This window comes from Bombina bombina, chromosome 2 (assembly GCF_027579735.1).
Source record: "Bombina bombina isolate aBomBom1 chromosome 2, aBomBom1.pri, whole genome shotgun sequence".
In the NCBI taxonomy this organism is placed as follows: Eukaryota; Metazoa; Chordata; class Amphibia; order Anura; family Bombinatoridae; genus Bombina; species Bombina bombina.
The window spans coordinates 651,522,393-651,541,789 of NC_069500.1; the positions used below are offsets into that span (position 1 = coordinate 651,522,393).

At 42.7% G+C, this 19,397-nt stretch overlaps 1 protein-coding gene across 1 annotated transcript in view; it reads left to right on the forward strand.

Moving 5' to 3' along the window:
* The window catches only part of LOC128647210 (RNA exonuclease 1 homolog), a 681,669-nt gene that overhangs the window by 402,538 nt on the left and 259,734 nt on the right, over window positions 1-19,397 (forward strand). The gene's annotated exons all lie outside the window — the stretch shown is intronic.

Here is a 19,397-nt window from a genome sequence, read left to right on the forward strand (position 1 = left end):
CGCTTATCTTCAGACCAGATAAAGAGACAGGCATTCTTACATTGCGTAGGAGATCTATTAAAGATGGGAGTGATACACCCAGTTCCAACAGTGGAACAAGGTCAGGGGTTTTACTCAAACCTGTTTGTAGTTCCCAAAAAAGAGTGAACTTTCAGACCAATTCTGGATTTAAAAATTCTAAACAAATTCCTCAGAGTTCCATCGTTCAAAATGGAAACCATTCGAACGATTTTACCAACAATCCATGAGGGTCAATATATGACTACCGTGGATTTAAAGGATGCGTACCTACATATTCCTATCCACAAAGATCATCATCAGTTCCTAAGGTTCGCCTTTCTGGACAAACATTACCAGTTCTTGGCTCTTCCGTTCGGTCTAGCCACTGCTCCCACAATTTTCACAAAGGTGCTAGGGTCCCTTCTAGCGGTTCTAAGGCCGAGGGTCATTGCAGTGGCACCTTACCTAGACGACATCCTAATCCAAGCGTCGCCCCTTTCCAGATCAAGGGCTCATACAGACATTGTATTAGCTTTTCTCAGGTCTCACGGGTGGAAGGTGAACTTGGAAAAGAGTTCCCTGTCCCCGTCTACAAGAGTTCCCTTTCTGGGAACAATAATAGATTCTGTAGAAATGAAGATTTTTCTGACAGAGGTCAGAAAATTAAAGCTTCTAAAGGCTTGTCAAGTTCTTCAATCTATTCCTCAACCTTCCATAGCTCAGTGCATGGAAGTAATAGGTCTAATGGTTGCAGCAATGGACGTGGTTCCTTTTGCTTGAATTCATCTAAGACCATTGCAACTGTGCATGCTCAGACAGTGGAATGGGGATTATGCAGACTTGTCTCCCCAGATTCAAGTAGACCAGGTAACCAGAGACTCACTCCGTTGGTGGTTGACTCAGGATCACCTGTCTCAGGGAATGAGTTTCCGCAGACCAGAGTGGGTCATTGTCACGACCGACGCCAGTCTATTAGGCTGGGGCGCGTTCTGGGACTCCCTGAAAGCTCAGGGTCTATGGTCTCGGGAAGAGTCTCTTCTCCCGATAAACATCCTGGAACTGAGAGCGATATTCAATGCGCTCCGGGCTTGGCCTCAACTAGCGAAGGCCGGATTCATAAGATTTCAGTCGGACAACATGACGACTGTAGCTTACATCACGACTGTAGCTTACATCAACCATCAGGGAGGAACAAAGAGTTCCTTGGCGATGAGAGAGGTATCCAAGATCATCAAATGGGCGGAGGATCACTCCTGCCACCTGTCTGCAATTCACATCCCAGGAGTAGACAACTAGGAGGCGGATTATTTGAGTCGTCAGACTTTCCATCCGGGGGAGTGGGAACTCCACCCGGAGGTCTTTGTCCAGTTAACTCAATTATGGGGCATTCCAGAGATGGATCTGATGGCGTCTCGTCAGAACTTCAAGGTTCCCCGCTACGGGTCCAGATTCAGGGATCCCAAGGCGACTCTAGTAGATGCATTAGTGGCGCCTTGGTCGTTCAACCTAGCTTATGTGTTTCCACCGTTTCCTCTCCTTCCCAGGCTCGTAGCCAGGATCAAACAGGAGAAGGCCTCTGTGATTCTGATAGCTCCTGCGTGGCCACGCAGGACTTGGTATGCAGACCTGGTGAATATGTCATCGGCTCCACCATGGAAGCTACCTTTGAGACAGGATCTTCTAGTACAAGGTCCATTCGAACATCCAAATCTAGTCTCTCTGCAGCTGACTGCTTGGAAATTGAACGCTTGATTTTATCTAAGCGTGGGTTTTCAGATTCAGTTATAGATACTCTGGTCCAAGCCAGAAAACCTGTGACCAGGAAGATTTACCATAAAATATGGAAAACATATATCTGTTGGTGTGACTCCAAGGGATTCTCTTGGAGTAAAATTAAAATTCCTAAGATTCTTTCCTTTCTCCAAGAGGGTTTGGATAAAGGGTTATCAGCGAGTTCTCTAAAAGGACAGATATCTGTTTTGTCTGTTTTGTTACACAGACGCTGGCAGCAGTGCCAGATGTACAAGCTTTTGTACAGGCTTTAGTCAGAATCAAGCCTGTTTAAAGACCCATGACTCCTCCTTGGAGTCTAAATTTAGTTCTTTCAGTTCTTCAAGGGGTTCTGTTTGAACCTTTACATTCCATAGATATTAAGTTACTATCTTGGAAAGGTCTGTTTTTGGTTGCTATTTCTTCTGCTAGAAGAGTTTCTGAATTGTCTGCTTTGCAGTGTGATCCACCCTATCTGGTATTCCAGGCAGATAAGGTTGTTTTGCGTACTAAACCTGGTTTTCTTCCGAAAGTGGTTTCCAACAAGAATATTAACCAGGAAATAGTTGTTCCTTCTCTGTGTCCGAATCCAGTTTCAAAGAAGGAACGTTTGTTACACAATTTAGATGTGGTCCGTGCTTTAAAATTCTATTTAGACGCAACAAAGGATTTCAGACAGACTTCATCTTTGTTTGTCGTTTATTCTGGTAAGAGGAGAGGACAGAAAGCTACTGCTACCTCTTTCTTTTTGGCTAAAAAGCATAATCCGTTTGGCTTATGAGACTGCCGGACGGCAGCCTCCTGAACGAATTACAGCTCATTCTACCAGAGCTGTGGCTTCCACATGGGCCTTCAAGAACGAGGCTTCTGTTGATCAGATATGTAAGGCAGCGACTTGGTCTTCTCTGCACACTTTTGCCAAATTTTACAAATTCGATACTTATGCTTCTTCTGAGGCTATTTTTGGGAGAAAGGTTTTGCAAGCTGTGGTGCCTTCCGTTTAGGTAACCTGATTTGCTCCCTCCCGTCATCCGTGTCCTAAAGCTTTGGTATTGGTTCCCACAAGTAAGGATGACGCCGTGGACCGGACACACCAATGTAGGAGAAAACAGAATTTATGTTTACCTGATAAATTTCTTTCTCCAGCGGTGTGTCCGGTCCACGGCCCGCCCTGGTTTTTAATCAGGTTTGAAAAATTTCTTTCTTTATACACTACGGCACCCTATAGTTTCTCCTTTTTCTCCTAACCGTCTGTCGAATGACTGTGGGGCGTAGCCATATGGGCAGCTTTTGCTGTGCTCTCTTTGCCATTTCCTGTTAGGGAAGAGAATATTCCCACAAGTAAGGATGACGCCGTGGACCGGACACACCGTTGGAGAAAGAAATTTATCAGGTAAACATAAATTCTGTTTTCTGCTTGTCTGTTGCTTCACAAGCGTCTGGCGGATGTTCCAGATGTTCAATCCTTTTGTCAGGCTCGTGTTTAGACCAATTGCTCCTCCTTGGAGTTTGGATTTAGTTAATGTTCTTCAAGGGGTTCCGTTTGAACCTATGCATTCCATAGATATAAAGTTATCTTGGAAGGTTTTATTTTTGGTTGCTTTTTCTTCTGCTTGCAGAGTTTCTGAGCTTTCGGCATTACAAGGTGATTCTCCTTATCTTATTTTTCATTCCTATAAGGTGGTGTTGCGTACCAGACCTAGTTTTCTTCTTAAGGTTGTTTCTGACTAAAATATTATTCAGGAAATTGTTGTTCCTTCCTTGTGTCCTAACCCTTCTTCTAAGAAGGAGCGTTCGTTACATAATTTGGATGTAGTCCGTGCCTTGAAGTTCTACTTGCAGGCGACTAAGGATTTTGTCAAACATCTTCTTTATTTGTTATTTTTTTCTAGGGATATGAGACTGCTGGACAGCAGCCTCCAGAACGAATTACGGCTCTTTTCTCCTGTTAAGTGTGGTCAGTCCACGGGTCATCATTACTTCTGGGATATTAACTCCTCCCCAACAGGAAGTGCAAGAGGATTCACCCAGCAGAGCTGCTATATAGCTCCTCCCCTCTACGTCACACCCAGTCATTCTCTTGCACCCAACTAATAGATAGGATGTGTGAGAGGACTGTGATGATTATACTTAGTTTTATACCTTCAATCAAAAGTTTGTTATTTTATAACAGCACCGGAGTGTGTTGTTCCTTCTCTGGTAGAATTTGAAGAAGAATCTACCTGAGTTTTTTTGTATGATTTTAGCCGGCGTAGTTAAGATCATGTTGCTGTTCTCGGCCATCTGAGGAGTGAGGTAAACTTCAGATCAGGGGACAGCGGGCAGGTTAATCTGCAAAGAGGTATGTAGCAGCATATTATTTTCTGACAATGGAATTGACTGAGAAAATTCTGCCATACCGATATAATGTAAGCTCAGCCTTAAATGCAGTAGTAGCAACTGGTATCAGGCTGTCATGTATGTATATTTTACACTTCAGTATTCTGGGGAATGGCACTTCACTGGGATAATACTGTATGCATAAGACTTTAGCCTAATTTGCACTAGCAACAGGCTTTATAATGACATTTCATTTATTTGATGTTAAACGTTTTTGCTGGCATGTTAAATCGTTTAATTTCTCCAACATAGGTGTGTCCGGTCCACGGCGTCATCCTTACTTGTGGGATATTCTCCTCCCCAACAGGAAATGGCAAAGAGCCCAGCAAAGCTGGTCACATGATCCCTCCTAGGCTCCGCCTTCCCCAGTCATTCTCTTTGCCGTTGTACAGGCAACATCTCCACGGAGATGGCTTAGAGTTTTTTAGTGTTTAACTGTAGTTTCTTTCATGTAATTAGCAAGAGTCCATGAGCTAGTGACGTATGGGATATACATTCCTACCAGGAGGGGCAAAGTTTCCCAAACCTCAAAATGCCTATAAATACACCCCTCACCACACCCACAATTCAGTTTTACAAACTTTGCCTCCGATGGAGGTGGTGAAGTAAGTTTGTGCTAGATTCTACGTTGATATGCGCTCCGCAGCAAGTTGGAGCCCGGTTTTCCTCTCAGCGTGCAGTGAATGTCAGAGGGATGTGAGGAGAGTATTGCCTATTTGAATGCAGTGATCTCCTTCTAAGGGGTCTATTTCATAGGTTCTCTGTTATCGGTCGTAGAGATTCATCTCTTACCTCCCTTTTCAGATCGACGATATACTCTTATATATACCATTACCTCTGCTGATTCTCGTTTCAGTACTGGTTTGGCTATCTGCTATATGTAGATGAGTGTCCTGGGGTAAGTAAGTCTTATTTTCTGTGACACTCCTAGCTATGGTTGGGCACTTTGTTTATAAAGTTCTAAATATATGTATTCAAACATTTATTTGCCTTGACTCAGAATGTTCAACTTTCCTTATTTTCAGACAGTCAGTTTCATATTTGGGATAATGCATTTTAATTTAACATTTTTCTTACCTTAAAATTTGACTTTTTCCCTGTGGGCTGTTAGGCTCGCGGGGGCTGAAAATGCTTCATTTTATTGCGTCATTCTTGGCGCGGACTTTTTTGGCGCAAAAATTCTATTTCCGTTTCCGGCGTCATACGTGTCGCCGGAAGTTGCGTCATTTTTTGACGTTATTTTTGCGCCAAAAATGTAGGCGTTCCGGATGTGGCGTCATTTTTGGCGCCAAAAAGCATTTAGGCGCCAAATAATGTGGGCGTCTTATTTGGCGCGAAAAAATATGGGCGTCACTTTTGTCTCCACATTATTTAAGTCTCATTTTTTATTGCTTCTGGTTGCTAGAAGCTTGTTCTTTGGCATTTTTTCCCATTCCTGAAACTGTCATTTAAGGAATTTGATCAATTTTGCTTTATATATATGTTGTTTTTTCTCTTACATATTGCAAGATGTCTCACGTTGCATCTGAGTCAGAAGATACTACAGGAAAATCGCTGTCAAGTGCTGAATCTACCAAAGCTAAGTGTATCTGCTGTAAACTTTTGGTAGCTATTCCTCCAGCTGTTGTTTGTATTGATTGTCATGACAAACTTGTTAAAGCAGATAATATTTCCTTTAGTAAAGTACCATTGCCTGTTGCAGTTCCTTCAACATCTAAGGTGCAGAATGTTCCTGATAATATAAGAGATTTTGTTTCTGAATCCATAAAGAAGGCTATGTCTGTTATTTCTCCTTCTAGTAAACGTAAAAAATCTTTTAAAACTTCTCTCCCTACAGATGAATTTTTAAATGAACATCATCATTCTGATTCTGATGATTCCTCTGGTTCAGAGGATTCTGTCTCAGAGGTTGATGCTGATAAATCTTCATATTTATTTAAAATGGAATTTATTCGTTCTTTACTTAAAGAAGTACTAATTGCTTTAGAAATAGAGGATTCTGGTCCTCTTGATACTAATTCTAAACGTTTAGATAAGGTATTTAAAGCTCCTGTGGTTATTCCAGAAGTTTTTCCTGTTCCTAATGCTATTTCTGCAGTAATTTCCAAAGAATGGGATAATTTGGGTAATTCATTTACTCCTTCTAAACGTTTTAAGCAATTATATCCTGTGCCGTCTGACAGATTAGAATTTTGGGACAAGATCCCTAAAGTTGATGGGGCTATTTCTACCCTTGCTAAACGTACTACTATTCCTACGTCAGATGGTACTTCGTTTAAGGATCCTCTAGATAGGAAAATTGAGTCCTTTCTAAGAAAAGCTTATCTGTGTTCAGGTAATCTTCTTAGACCTGCTATATCTTTGGCTGATGTTGCTGCAGCTTCAACTTTTTGGTTGGAAACTTTAGCGCAACAAGTAACACATCGTGATTCTCATGATATTATTATTCTTCTTCAGCATGCTAATAATTTTATCTGTGATGCCATTTTTGATATTATCAGAGTTGATGTCAGGTTTATGTCTCTAGCTATTTTAGCTAGAAGAGCTTTATGGCTTAAAACTTGGAATGCTGATATGGCTTCTAAATCAACTTTACTTTCCTTTTCTTTCCAGGGTAACAAATTATTTGGTTCTCAGTTGGATTCCATTATTTCAACTGTTACTGGTGGGAAAGGAACTTTTTTACCACAGGATAAAAAATCTAAAGGTAAAAACAGGGCTAATAATCGTTTTCGTTCCTTTCGTTTCAACAAAGAACAAAAGCCTGATCCTTCATCCTCAGGAGCAGTTTCAGTTTGGAGACCATCTCCAGTCTGGAATAAATCCAAGCCAGCTAGAAAGGCAAAGCCTGCTTCTAAGTCCACATGAAGGTGCGGCCCTCATTCCAGCTCAGCTGGTAGGGGGCAGGTTACGTTTTTTTCAAGGAAATTTGGATCAATTCTGTTCACAATCTTTGGATTCAGAGCATTGTTTCAGAAGGGTACAGAATTGGTTTCAAGTTGAGACCTCCTGCAAAGAGATTTTTTATTTCCCGTGTCCCAGTAAATCCAGTAAAAGCTCAAGCATTTCTGAATTGTGTTTCAGATCTAGAGTTGACTGGAGTAATTATGCCAGTTCCAGTTCCGGAACAGGGGATGGGGTTTTATTCAAATCTCTTCATTGTACCAAAGAAGGAGAATTCTTTCAGACCAGTTCTGGATCTAAAAATATTGAATCGTTATGTAAGGATACCAACGTTCAAGATGGTAACTGTAAGGACTATCTTACCTTTTGTTCAGCAAGGGAATTATATGTCCACAATAGATTTACAGGATGCATATCTGCATATTCCGATTCATCCAGATCATTATCAGTTCCTGAGATTCTCGTTTCTGGACAAGCATTACCAGTTTGTGGCTCTGCCATTTGGCCTAGCTACAGCTCCAAGAATTTTTACAAAGGTTCTCGGTGCCCTGCTGTCTGTAATCAGAGAACAGGGTATTGTGGTATTTCCTTATTTGGACGATATCTTGGTACTTGCTCAGTCTTTACATTTAGCAGAATCTCATACGAATCGACTTGTGTTGTTTCTTCAAGATCATGGTTGGAGGATCAATTTACCAAAAAGTTCTTTGATTCCTCAGACAAGGGTAACCTTTCTGGGTTTCCAGATGGATTCAGTGTCCATGACTCTGTCTTTAACAGACAAGAGACGTCTAAAGTTGATTACAGCTTGTCGAAACCTTCAGTCACAATCATTCCCTTCGGTAGCCTTATGCATGGAAATTCTAGGTCTTATGACTGCTGCATCGGACGCGATCCCCTTTGCTCGTTTTCACATGCGACCTCTTCAGCTCTGTATGCTGAAGCAATGGTGCAAGGATTACACAAAGATATCTCAATTAATATCTTTAAAACCGATTGTTCAACACTCTCTAACATGGTGGACAGATCACCATCGTTTAATTCAGGGGGCTTCTTTTGTGCTTCCGACCTGGACTGTAATTTCAACAGATGCAAGTCTCACAGGTTGGGGAGCTGTGTGGGGATCTCTGACGGCACAAGGAGTTTGGGAATCTCAGGAGGTGAGATTACCGATCAGTATTTTGGAACTCCGTGCAATTTTCAGAGTTCTTCAGTTTTGGCCTCTTCTGAAGAGAGAATCGTTCATTTGTTTTCAGACAGACAATGTCACAACTGTGGCATACATCAATCATCAAGGAGGGACTCACAGTCCTCTGGCTATGAAAGAAGTATCTCGAATTTTGCTTTGGGCAGAATCCAGCTCCTGTCTAATCTCTGCGGTTCATATCCCAGGTGTAGACAATTGGGAAGCGGATTATCTCAGTCGCCAAACGTTGCATCCGGGCGAATGGTCTCTTCACCCAGAGGTATTTCTTCAGATTGTTCAAATGTGGGAACTTCAAGAAATAGATCTGATGGCGTCCCATCTAAACAAGAAACTTCCCAGGTATCTGTCCAGATCCCGGGATCCTCAGGCGGAGGCAGTGGATGCATTATCACTTCCTTGGAAGTATCATCCTGCCTATATCTTTCCGCCTCTAGTTCTTCTTCCAAGAGTAATCTCCAAGATTCTGAAGGAATGCTCGTTTGTTCTGCTGGTAGCTCCGGCATGGCCTCACAGGTTTTGGTATGCGGATCTTGTCCGGATGGCCTCTTGCCAACCGTGGACTCTTCCGTTAAGACCAGACCTTCTGTCACAAGGTCCTTTTTTCCATCAGGATCTGAAATCCTTAAATTTAAAGGTATGGAGATTGAACGCTTGATTCTTGGTCAAAGAGGTTTCTCTGACTCTGTGATTAATACTATGTTACAGGCTCGTAAATCTGTATCTCGAGAGATATATTATAGAGTCTGGAAGACTTATATTTCTTGGTGTCTTTCTCATCATTTTTCCTGGCATTCTTTTAGAATACCGAGAATTTTACAGTTCCTTCAGGATGGTTTAGATAAGGGTTTGTCCGCAAGTTCTTTGAAAGGACAAATCTCTGCTCTTTCTGTTCTTTTTCACAGAAAGATTGCTATTCTTCCTGATATTCATTGTTTTGTACAAGCTTTGGTTCGTATAAAACCTGTCATTAAGTCAATTTCTCCTCCTTGGAGTTTGAATTTGGTTCTGGGAGCTCTTCAAGCTCCTCCATTTGAACCTATGCATTCATTGGACATTAAATTACTTTCTTGGAAAGTTTTGTTCCTTTTGGCCATCTCTTCTGCCAGAAGAGTTTCTGAATTATCTGCTCTTTCTTGTGAGTCTCCTTTTCTGATTTTTCATCAGGATAAGGCGGTGTTGCGAACTTCTTTTGAATTTTTACCTAAAGTTGTGAATTCCAGCAACATTAGTAGAGAAATTGTGGTTCCTTCATTATGTCCTAATCCTAAGAATTCTAAGGAGAAATCGTTGCATTCTTTGGATGTTGTTAGAGCTTTGAAATATTATGTTGAAGCTACGAAATCTTTTCGTAAGACTTCTAGTCTATTTGTTATCTTTTCCGGTTCTAGAAAAGGCCAGAAAGCTTCTGCCATTTCTTTGGCATCTTGGTTGAAATCTTTAATTCATCTTGCCTATGTTGAGTCGGGTAAAACTCCGCCTCAGAGAATTACAGCTCATTCTACTAGGTCAGTTTCTACTTCCTGGGCGTTTAGGAATGAAGCTTCGGTTGACCAGATCTGCAAAGCAGCAACTTGGTCCTCTTTGCATACTTTTACTAAATTCTACCATTTTGATGTATTTTCTTCTTCTGAAGCAGTTTTTGGTAGAAAAGTACTTCAGGCAGCGGTTTCAGTTTGAATCTTCTGCTTATGTTTTTCGTTAAACTTTATTTTGGGTGTGGATTATTTTCAGCAGGAATTGGCTGTCTTTATTTTATCCCTCCCTCTCTAGTGACTCTTGTGTGGAAAGATCCACATCTTGGGTAGTCATTATCCCATACGTCACTAGCTCATGGACTCTTGCTAATTACATGAAAGAAAACATAATTTATGTAAGAACTTACCTGATAAATTCATTTCTTTCATATTAGCAAGAGTCCATGAGGCCCGCCCTTTTTTTGTGGTAGTTATGATTTTGTATAAAGCACAATTATTCCAATTCCTTATTTTATATGCTTTCGCACTTTTTTATCACCCCACTTCTTGGCTATTCGTTAAACTGAATTGTGGGTGTGGTGAGGGGTGTATTTATAGGCATTTTGAGGTTTGGGAAACTTTGCCCCTCCTGGTAGGAATGTATATCCCATACGTCACTAGCTCATGGACTCTTGCTAATATGAAAGAAATGAATTTATCAGGTAAGTTCTTACATAAATTATGTTTTTTATTATTCAATCAAGAGTTTATTTTAAAATAGTGCTGGTATGTACTATTTACTCTGAAACAGAAAAGAGATGAAGATTTCTGTTTGTAAGAGGAAAATGATTTTAGCAACCGTTACTAAAATCGATGGCTGTTCCACACAGGACTGTTGAGAGGAATTAACTTCAGTTGGGGGAACAGTGAGCAGACTTTTGCTGCTTGAGGTATGACACATTCTAACAAGACGATGTAATGCTGGAAGCTGTCATTTTCCCTATGGGATCCGGTAAGCCATTTTTATTACAGAAAGAAAAAAAGGGCTTCACAAGGGCTTTCTAAGACTGTAGACATTTTCTGGGCTAAATAGATTTATATTTTATACTCCATAGCCTTGAGGAATTATTTTAATCTTGGGAATTATGTAAAATAACCGGCAGGCACTGTATTGGACACCTTATTCTCTAGGGGCTTTCCCTAATCATAGGCAGAGTCTCATTTTCGCGCCTGTATTGCGCACTTGTTTTTGAGAAGCATGGCATGCAGATGCATGTGTGAGGAGCTCTGATACATAGAAAAGACTTTCTGAAGGCGTCATTTGGTATCGTATTCCCCTTTGGGCTTGGTTGGGTCTCAGCAAAGCAGATACCAGGGACTGTAAAGGGGTTAAATATAAAAACGGCTCCGGTTCCGTTATTTTAAGGGTTAAAGCTTCCAAATTTGGTGTGCAATACTTTTAAGGCTTTAAGACACTGTGGTGAAATTTTGGTGAATTTTGAACAATTCCTTCATACTTTTTCGCAATTGCAGTAATAAAGTGTGTTCAGTTTAAAATTTAAAGTGACAGTAACGGTTTATTTTAAAACATTTTTTGTACTTTATCAAGTTTTTGCCTGTTTAACATGTCTGAACTACCAGATAGACTGTGTTCTGAATGTGGGGAAGCCAAGGTTCCTTCTCATTTAAATAGATGTGATTTATGTGACACAAAATTTAGAGAAAATGATGCCCAAGATGATTCCTCAAGTGAGGGGAGTAAGCATGGTACTGCATCATCCCCTCCTTCGTCTACACCAGTCTTGCCCACACAGGAGGCCCCTAGTACATCTAGCGTGCCAATACTCCTTACTATGCAACAATTAACGGCTGTTATGGATAATTCTATCAAAAACATTTTAGCCAAAATGCCCACTTATCAGCGAAAGCGCGACTGCTCTGTTTTAGAAAATACTGAAGAGCATGAGGACGCTGATGATATTGGTTCTGAAGGGCCCCTACACCAGTCTGAGGGGGCCAGGGAGGTTTTGTCTGAGGGAGAAATTTCAGATTCAGGGAAAATTTCTCAACAAGCTGAACCTGATGTGATTACATTTAAATTTAAATTGGAACATCTCCGCGCTCTGCTTAAGGAGGTGTTATCCACTCTGGATGATTGTGAAAATTTGGTCATTCCAGAGAAACTATGTAAAATGGACAAGTTCCTAGAGGTCCCGGGGCCCCCCGAAGCTTTTCCTATACCCAAGCGGGTGGCGGACATTGTAAATAAAGAATGGGAAAGGCCCGGTATACCTTTCGTCCCTCCCCCCATATTTAAAAAATTGTTTCCTATGGTCGACCCCAGAAAGGACTTATGGCAGACAGTCCCCAAGGTCGAGGGGGCGGTTTCTACTCTAAACAAACGCACCACTATACCCATAGAAGATAGTTGTGCTTTCAAAGATCCTATGGATAAAAAATTAGAAGGTTTGCTTAAAAAGATGTTTGTTCAGCAAGGTTACGTTCTACAACCAATTTCATGCATTGTTCCTGTCACTACAGCCGCGTGTTTCTGGTTCGATGAGCTAGAAAAGGCGATCAATAATAATTCTTCTTCTTATGAGGAGATTATGGACAGAATTCGTGCTCTCAAATTGGCTAATTCTTTCACCCTAGACGCCACTTTGCAATTGGCTAGGTTAGCGGCGAAAAATTCTGGTTTTGCTATTGTGGCGCGCAGAGCGCTTTGGTTAAAATCTTGGTCAGCGGATGCGTCTTCCAAGAACAAATTGCTTAACATTCCTTTCAAGGGGAAAACGCTGTTTGGCCCTGACTTGAAAGAGATTATCTCTGATATCACTGGGGGCAAGGGCCACGCCCTTCCTCAGGATAGGTCTTTCAAGGCCAAAAATAAACCTAATTTTCGTCCCTTTCGCAGAAACGGACCAGCCCCAAGTGCTACGTCCTCTAAGCAGGAGGGTAATACTTCTCAAGCCAAGCCAGCCTGGAGACCAATGCAAGGCTGGAACAAAGGAAAGCAGGCCAAGAAACCTGCCACTGCTACCAAGACAGCATGAGATGTTGGCCCCCGATCCGGGACCGGAACTGGTGGGGGGCAGACTCTCTCTCTTCGCTCAGGCTTGGGCAAGAGATGTTCTGGATCCTTGGGCGCTAGAAATAGTCTCCCAAGGTTATCTTCTGGAATTCAAGGGGCTTCCCCCAAGGGGGAGGTTCCACAGGTCTCAATTGTCTTCAGACCACATAAAAAAACAGGCATTCTTACATTGTGTAGAAGACCTGTTAAAAATGGGAGTGATTCATCCTGTTCCATTAGGAGAACAAGGGATGGGGTTCTACTCCAATCTGTTCGTAGTTCCCAAAAAAGAGGGAACATTCAGACCAATCTTAGATCTCAAGATCCTAAACAAGTTTCTCAAGGTTCCATCGTTCAAAATGGAAACCATTCGAACTATTCTTCCTTCCATCCAGGAAGGTCAATTCATGACCACGGTGGATTTAAAGGATGCGTATCTACATATTCCTATCCACAAGGAACATCATCGGTTCCTAAGGTTCGCATTCCTGGACAAGCATTACCAGTTTGTGGCACTTCCGTTCGGATTAGCCACTGCTCCAAGGATTTTCACAAAGGTACTAGGGTCCCTTCTAGCGGTGCTAAGACCAAGGGGCATTGCAGTAGTACCTTACTTGGACGACATTCTGATTCAAGCGTCGTCCCTTCCTCAAGCAAAGGCTCACACAGACATTGTCCTGGCCTTTCTCAGATCTCACGGGTGGAAAGTGAACGCAGTAAAAAGTTCTCTGTCTCCGTCAACAAGGGTTCCCTTCTTGGGAACAATAATAGACTCCTTAGAAATGAGGATTTTTCTGACAGAGGCCAGAAAATCAAAACTTCTGAACTCTTGTCAAATACTTCATTCTGTTCCTCTTCCTTCCATAGCGCAGTGCATGGAAGTAATAGGTTTGATGGTAGCGGCAATGGACATAGTTCCTTTTGCACGCATTCATCTAAGACCATTACAACTGTGCATGCTCAGTCAGTGGAATGGGGACTATACAGACTTGTCTCCGACGATACAAGTAAATCAGAGGACCAGAGATTCACTCCGTTGGTGGCTGTCCCTGGACAACCTGTCACAGGGGATGAGCTTCCGCAGACCAGAGTGGGTCATTGTCACGACCGACGCCAGTCTGGTGGGCTGGGGCGCGGTCTGGGGACCCCTGAAAGCTCAGGGTCTTTGGTCTCGGGAAGAATCTCTTCTACCGATAAATATTCTGGAACTGAGAGCGATATTCAATGCTCTCAAGGCTTGGCCTCAGCTAGCAAAGGCCAAGTTCATACGGTTTCAATCAGACAACATGACGACTGTTGCGTACATCAACCATCAGGGGGGAACAAGGAGTTCCCTGGCGATGGAAGAAGTGACCAAAATCATTCAATGGGCGGAGACTCACTCCTGCCACTTGTCTGCAATCCACATCCCAGGAGTGGAAAATTGGGAAGCGGATTTTCTGAGTCGTCAGACATTTCATCCGGGGGAGTGGGAACTCCATCCGGAAATCTTTGCCCAAATCACTCAATTGTGGGGCATTCCAGACATGGATCTGATGGCCTCTCGTCAGAACTTCAAGGTTCCTTGCTACGGGTCCAGATCCAGGGATCCCAAGGCGACTCTAGTAGATGCACTAGTAGCACCTTGGACCTTCAAACTAGCTTATGTATTCCCGCCGTTTCCTCTCATCCCCAGGCTGGTAGCCAGGATCAATCAGGAGAGAGCATCGGTGATCTTGATAGCTCCTGCGTGGCCACGCAGGACTTGGTATGCAGACCTGGTGAATATGTCATCGGCTCCACCATGGAAGCTACCTTTGAGACGAGACCTTCTTGTTCAAGGTCCGTTCGAACATCCGAACCTGGTCTCACTCCAACTGACTGCTTGGAGATTGAACGCTTGATCTTATCAAAGCGAGGGTTCTCAGATTCTGTCATTGATACTCTTGTTCAGGCCAGAAAGCCTGTAACTAGAAAAATTTACCACAAAATATGGAAAAAATATCTGTTGGTGTGAATCTAAAGGATTCCCTTGGGACAAGGTAAAAATTCCTAAGATTCTATCCTTCCTTCAAGAAGGTTTGGAGAAAGGATTATCTGCTAGTTCCTTGAAGGGACAGATTTCTGCCTTGTCTGTGTTACTTCACAAAAAACTGGCATCTGTGCCAGATGTTCAAGCCTTTGTTCAGGCTCTGGTTAGAATCAAGCCTGTTTACAAACCTTTGACTCCTCCTTGGAGTCTCAATTTAGTTCTTTCAGTTCTTCAGGGGGTTCCGTTTGAACCCTTACATTCCGTTGATATTAAGTTATTATCTTGGAAAGTTTTGTTTTTGGTTGCAATTTCTTCTGCTAGAAGAGTTTCAGAATTATCTGCTCTGCAGTGTTCTCCTCCTTATCTGGTGTTCCATGCAGATAAGGTGGTTTTACGTACTAAACCTGGTTTTCTTCCGAAGGTTGTTTCTAACAAAAACATTAACCAGGAGATAGTCGTGCCTTCTTTGTGTCCGAATCCAGTTTCAAAGAAGGAACGTTTGTTGCACAATTTGGATGTTGTTCGTGCTCTAAAATTCTATTTAGATGCTACAAAGGATTTTAGACAAACATCTTCCTTGTTTGTTGTTTATTCTGGTAAAAGGAGAGGTCAAAAAGCAACTTCTACCTCTCTCTCTTTTTGGATTAAAAGCATCATCAGATTGGCTTACGAGACTGCCGGACGGCAGCCTCCTGAAAGAATCACAGCTCATTCCACTAGGGCTGTGGCTTCCACATGGGCCTTCAAGAACGAGGCTTCTGTTGATCACATATGTAGGGCAGCGACTTGGTCTTCACTGCACACTTTTACTAAATTTTACAAGTTTGATACTTTTGCTTCTTCTGAGGCTATTTTTGGGAGAAAGGTTTTGCAAGCCGTGGTGCCTTCCATCTAGGTGACCTGATTTGCTCCCTCCCTTCATCCGTGTCCTAAAGCTTTGGTATTGGTTCCCACAAGTAAGGATGACGCCGTGGACCGGACACACCTATGTTGGAGAAAACAGAATTTATGTTTACCTGATAAATTACTTTCTCCAACGGTGTGTCCGGTCCACGGCCCGCCCTGGTTTTTTAATCAGGTCTGATAATTTATTTTCTTTAACTACAGTCACCACGGTATCATATGGTTTCTCCTATGCAAATATTCCTCCTTTACGTCGGTCGAATGACTGGGGAAGGCGGAGCCTAGGAGGGATCATGTGACCAGCTTTGCTGGGCTCTTTGCCATTTCCTGTTGGGGAGGAGAATATCCCACAAGTAAGGATGACGCCGTGGACCGGACACACCATTGGAGAAAGTAATTTATCAGGTAAACATAAATTCTGTTTTTCTGAGGTACTGGGTGAAAAAATGTTTTGGGCACTGTTTTTTTCCACTTGGCAGTCGTTTTATTTAATTTAAGACAGTTTACTGATCTCCCTCACTGTTGTGTGTGAGGGGGAGGGGCCTATTTTGGCGCTTTTGCTACGCATCAAAAAATTCAGTCAGAAGCCTCTTGTCTTCCCTGCATGATCCGGTTCGTCTCTACAGAGCTCAGGGGTCTTCAAAACTTATTTTGAGGGAGGTAATCACTCACAGCAGAGCTGTGAGATTGTAGCTAACTGTGAAAAAAAAAGTTTATTTCTGTACTTTTTTTCTGCTATCAGGGTTAGTTATCCATTGCTAATGGGGGCAATCCTTTGCTAAAATTGTGTTTTTACCGGAAATATAGTTTCTCAGTTTATTATTTCTCAACTGTCATAACTTTTTCTGTGCTTCTTAAAGGCACAGTACGTTTTCATATTATTTGTAAATTACTTTGAAAAGTTTTTCCAAGTTGCTAGTTTATTTGCTAGTGTGTTAAACATGTCTGATTCAGAGGAATATCTCTGTGCTATATGTGCTAAAGCCAAAGTGGAACCCAATAGAAATGTATGTACTAATTGCATTGATGCTACTTTAAATAAAAGTCAATCTGTACAAATTGAACATATTTCACCAAACAACGAGGGGAGAGTTATGCCGACTAACTCGCCTCACGTGTCAGTACCTGCATCTCCCGCTCGGGAGGTGCGTGATATTGTAGCGCCGAGTACATCAGGGCGGCCATTACAAATCACATTACAGGATATGGCTAATGTTATGACTGAAGTTTTGGCTAAATTACCAGAACTAAGAGGTAAGCTTGATCACTCTGGGGTGAGAACAGAGTGCGCTGTTTATAATAGGGCCATGTCTGATACTGCGTCACAGTATGCTGAACATGAGGACGGAGAGCTTCAATCAGCAGGTGACGGTTCTGATCCCAATAGAATGGATTCAGACATCTCTAATTTTAAGTTTAAGCTCGAAAACCTCTGTGTACTGTTAGGGGAGGTATTAGCAGCTCTAAATGATTGTAACACCGTTGCAATCCCAGAGAAATTATGTAGGCTGGATAGATACTATGCGGTACCGGCGAGTACTTACGTATTTCCTATACCTAAGAGGCTTACAGAGATAATTACTAAGGAGTGGGATAGGCCCGGTGTACCCTTTTCCCCCCCTCCTGTGTTTAGAAAAATGTTTCCAATAGACGCCACCACACGGGACTTATGGCAGACGGTCCCTAAGGTGGAGGGAGCGGTTTCTACTCTGGCTAAGCGTACCACTATCCCAGTGGAGGATAGCTGTGCCTTTTCAGATCCAATGGATAAAAAATTAGAGGGTTACCTTAAGAAAATGTTTGTTCAACAAGGTTTTATATTGCAACCCCTTGCATGTATTGCGTCTGTCACGGCCGCGGCCGCTTTTTGGTCCGAGTCCCTGGAAGAGACTCTTGACTCAATAACTATAGATGAGATTTCAAACAAGCTTAAGACACTTAAGCTAGCTAATTCATTTATTTCGGATGCCGTAGTACATTTAACTAAACTTACGGCTAAGAATTCCGGATTCGCCATTCAGGCACGCAGAGCACTGTAGCTAAAATCCTGGTCAGCTGACGTTACTTCTAAATCTAAATTACTTAACATACCTTTCAAAGGGCAGACCTTATTCGGGCCCGGGTTGAAAGAAATTATCGCTGACATTACAGGAGGTAAAGGCCATGCCCTGCCTCAAGACAGAGCCAAACCTAAGGCTAGACAGTCTAATTTTCGTTCCTTTCGTAATTTCAAAGCAGGAGCAGCATCAACTTCCTCTGCACCAAAACAGGAAGGAGCTGTTGCTTGCTACAGACAAGGCTGGAGACCTAACCAGTCCTGGAACAAGGGCAAGCAGGCCAGGAAACCTGCTGCTGCCCCTAAGACAGCATGAATTGAGGGCCCCCGATCCGGGAACGGATCTAGTGGGGGGCAGACTTTCTCTCTTCACCCAGGCTTGGGCAAGAGATGTCCAGGATCCCTGGGCGTTAGAGATCATATCTCAGGGATACCTTCTGGACTTCAAATCCTCTCCCCCAAAAGGGAGATTTCATCTGTCAAGGTTGTCAACAAACCAAATAAAGAAAGAGGCGTTTCTACGCTGTGTACAAGATCTTTTACTAATGGGAGTGATCCATCCGGTTCCGCGGTCGGAACAAGGACAAGGGTTTTACTCAAATCTGTTTGTGGTTCCCAAAAAAGAGGGAACTTTCAGGCCAATCTTGGATTTAAAGATCCTAAACAAATTCCTAAGAGTTCCATCGTTCAAAATGGAAACTATTCGGACAATCTTACCCATGATCCAAAAGGGTCAGTACATGACCACAGTGGATTTAAAGGATGCTTACCTTCACATACCGATTCACAAAGATCATTACCGGTATCTAAGGTTTGCCTTCCTAGACAGGCATTACCAATTTGTAGCTCTTCCATTCGGATTGGCTACGGCTCCAAGAATCTTCACAAAGGTTCTGGGTGCTCTTCTGGCGGTACTAAGACCGCGAGGAATTTCGGTAGCTCCGTACCTAGACGACATTCTGATACAAGCTTCAAGCTTTCAAACTGCCAAGTCTCATACAGAATTAGTACTGGCATTTCTAAGGTCGCATGGATGGAAGGTGAACGAAAAGAAGAGTTCTCTCTTTCCACTCACAAGAGTTCCCTTCTTGGGGACTCTTATAGATTCTGTAGAAATGAAGATTTACCTGACAGAAGACAGGTTAACAAAGCTTCAAAATGCATGCCGTGTCCTTCATTCCATTCAACAACCGTCAGTAGCTCAATGCATGGAGGTGATCGGTTTAATGGTAGCGGCAATGGACATAGTACCCTTTGCACGCCTACATCTCAGACCGCTGCAATTGTGCATGCTAAGTCAGTGGAATGGGGATTACTCAGACTTGTCCCCTACTCTGAATCTGGATCAAGAGACCAGAAATTCTCTTCTATGGTGGCTTTCTCGGCCACACCTGTCCAGGGGGATGCCATTCAGCAGGCCAGACTGGACAATTGTAACAACAGACGCCAGCCTACTAGGTTGGGGCGCTGTCTGGAATTCTCTGAAAGCTCAGGGACAATGGAATCAGGAGGAGAGTCTCCTGCCAATAAACATTCTGGAATTGAGAGCAGTTCTCAATGCCCTTCTGGCTTGGCCCCAGTTAACAACTCGGGGGTTCATCAGGTTTCAGTCGGACAACATCACGACTGTAGCTTACATC